Genomic DNA, 3,225 nt, shown 5'->3' with positions numbered 1-3,225 from the left:
CTACAGTAAGTTTTTTTTTTTAAAATGTTTTGGAGGGAGAGTTGAAGCATGCTTTCTTCGAGCTCAATTCACTCTGTTATCTTTATTCTAATATTGAGCACATATCTACCTGAAATGGGGGAGTGGATGGAGTAAACATTGGATTTTACCCTACCAGATCAGGACTGATCCTGCTTCCTACAGTGACCAATACCTGATGCTTCTGCGACAACGTGTCTGAGGAACCCTTAAATATACTTAGTTTATTTTGCGCTTGACTTGGTGGTTTGGAGTGGGCCCGAGATTTCTTTCTGAGCCTTCACAGCCAATCACTTTGTGCTATCAAGCCTGAGATTTCATTATTATTTATTATTATTATAGCATGCTTACTTGCTAATATTACTAAAGATAATAAATTTATCCTATCTGGTTGCAAATCCAGCAACAGCATTGGACTGCATGTACAAAATCTGCCTCTAGTGGTTGTCAGTGACATACAATGAAAAATGTAAGAACTAGAGTGAATACAGTAAAACATAATAACCTTAGAGCTGTATAAATCTTCTAGTACTTTCCTTTCCTTTTTCATTATCTTCTCTCTTTTCATCTTGCAGTTTGATTCTCTCTGCTTAACTCCATAGTATCTTCTTTTCTCTCTTTTATTTTCTATCTTCTTTTTATTTTCTCTCTTCCTCATTTATGCCTCTCTTTCTCTTATAAAATCAGAGAAGATAATAATCACACTTGCTAAATTTCACGTCATTGACATCTTCTCCTATCACTGGATATATCTGCATTTCTAATGTCCACAACACTGTAGTATCCAAGCAGCTTTTATATAATTACATTAAAAAATCTACATTCAAAATAACATTAAGGTTGCAAAGTTAAGCAAAATAATATGTGATTATGTAGCTGAAGACTGTATCAGAATGCATATGCACAAGAGGGCTGAATTAAGGTTGCCTTAATTCTGGCATTTTCTTACTTTTCAGTGCTTGACTTTACAATCTTAATGTTTCATGATTATTTGACTGCAGAAAAACACAGAGATTCAAAACCCCTGGGTTCAATTCCAGGTTCTGGAGGGGAGTGTTCTCTAGTGAGACCCTTGGGGTTCTATGTCTCCAGCATGTATCTTTCCCAGTCTATTACTATGCTTCCCACACCTCAACTCCTGTCCCTCTGCTCCCAATCCTTTTGCTGTCCCCCTCTTTTCCCATCGAGTCCCTCCAACCACCAACTCTTGTTGCCCTCCTCATCTGTTCTGTGTGGGAGCATGCACAGAGGAGACAGAGTCTTTGGAGAATTCCAAACTCTTATCAAGTCCCTACTCACCAAGTGCAAACTAAGGTTTTTCTAAGGCTCATAACAAGGCCAAATTTGGTGGAATTTTCATGGGAACGACAAAGGACATATCGCTGACACCAGGGCAACCCCACTGCTGAATTTCAAGCTTTTGTTCCAAAGCATGTGGGTTCCTTACCAAAATGGTTGTAAGAATTTGTTTAATATGGGTAAACAATGTATTTTTCTTTATTTTCATTCTTAGAAATGGCTGAACCATCTTTGCTAAAAATTTTCAGAAATATGCATCTTGAAGCAGACACACAGGAAAAAGATTTTTCAGTCCAAATGGGTTAAAGATTGGCAAAGTTAAAAGCAACTGAAAACTGAGTTATAATAATGAAAACTGTTAGACAACCTTAATTATAGGCAGCACTAGCAGGTTTACCTATAATTAAAGATAACATTACCTTTGTAAGAATAGGGGGCCAACTCTTCAATCCTTTCTCATTACAAGCATCTTTTTCATGTGAAATCAATCTTGGTGATTGTCTTCCAGAAGAAATGTAGCCAGGCCAATCTGTATTACTGTTATTAAAAGATGGCCTTTGTAAAGCGAGAGGTCTTGCAACATGCCCTAAAAGTGGGAAGATTTAGGTTTATTCTGACTTCTAGTATTACTGAATTGCTTAGCTGGCGGTTCTGCACCAGGAATACCCTGCCCTGCTCTTTTTCTCATGGCACCCTACCACTTGAGGAGCTATTATGATGGGGTAAGAGGTATACTTTGAGGCAGCTAGGTCCAAGATTTTTTAGAGATAAGGACTGGATTCTTAAAACCAATCTGGAAATAGATAAAGCCCACTTCAGAACACAAAACAATTGTGTGATATACTTTCATGGATCCATTCTCAGTACCTAATATATGGGCCATGTGTATCAAAACAGCTATTGATTTTCCATGTCCTTCACAGTCATTCCCATGTGAGACTACACTGTCATACATTAGTCTAGCGATGATAAAAATGTGGCTCGCCATGGCTATGTCACAGTCTAAGAGGAAGCTGTCTAAGGAGCTGAGCTGGCCCAAATTAAAAGAAGATGTTTTTACCCACAGCTGGCATTTGGACCTGCAGGAGCAGTGAAGAAACAGTGCAATACTGAGAAATCCCAATGCCTGACTGAAAGATGTCTAAAATGTCAGTCAAATCTAGATGTGCATGGAGATGCCCTGTCACCTTCTCCAGAGGGGAAGATCAGGGAGTGCTCAGTAGTTAGCCAAGATGTGCACAATGAGCTAGATTCTGCTTTTAAGTGCAGCCCTGTATAAAAGGCAGCATGTAGTTGTGCTGCCCCATGAGTGTAGCCCAGGATGATTTAAAAAGTCACAGTTCCTTCTCTGCTCCCACCTTTCTTCCAGGAGGAAGTAATCTAGCACCAGCCCTGATGAGGAGAGATGACTTCTCAACATTCCCCATGCCAGTTTAGCTACGCTGGCCAGGACATCAAAGGGGAGAACCAAGTCTTAGCCTACTTCCTGCCCAGTTGTGTGGGGGCGAGATGTACAGAATGCACAACCGTGCTCCTGTCTCTTCTCTGCCTTTAGTTGAGATGTAGGAGAATATGTGTGTATATGGACAGGGGGGTTGGGTGGGCATGTCGTGTCTGACTCCTACTTATAACCTTGTGTGGCCATGTAAAGCAGGGCCAAATCTGGCCCAATTGGTGTTAATTTTTTCTTTTTAAGAACAATGGATAAACCTCTATGCTTAAGAATGGAGATTTCTACCTATCAGATGTTCAGAGAGAGAGATTAACCAATTAGCTCTGAAGTGGAGACAGGAAATCCCACTGCAGTTTGCTCGCCGGAAAGGACCCAAGACCATTAAAAAGATAGTGAGCCCACCAAGCAACTCCTGAATCTCAGCAAAAAGAGACACCCTGAAACTTATCCAAGAG

General features: G+C 40.2%; 1 long non-coding RNA gene across 1 annotated transcript; it reads left to right on the top strand.

Annotated features, from left to right (window-relative positions):
* Positions 1-1,905: 1,905 nt before the first annotated feature.
* LOC137145442 (uncharacterized) lies at positions 1,906-2,912 on the top strand. Its single transcript, XR_010917655.1, has 2 exons — positions 1,906-2,039; positions 2,687-2,912. It is a non-coding gene; the product is annotated as an uncharacterized lncRNA (long non-coding RNA).
* Positions 2,913-3,225: the final 313 nt, after the last annotated feature.

The sequence above is a fragment of the Emydura macquarii genome, unplaced genomic scaffold, assembly GCF_026122565.2.
Source record: "Emydura macquarii macquarii isolate MOO-44397 ecotype Brisbane River unplaced genomic scaffold, CSIRO-AGI_Emac_v2 contig_3530, whole genome shotgun sequence".
NCBI classification, from domain to species: domain Eukaryota; kingdom Metazoa; phylum Chordata; order Testudines; family Chelidae; genus Emydura; species Emydura macquarii.
This window is presented reverse-complemented; position numbering and strand designations above follow the sequence as displayed.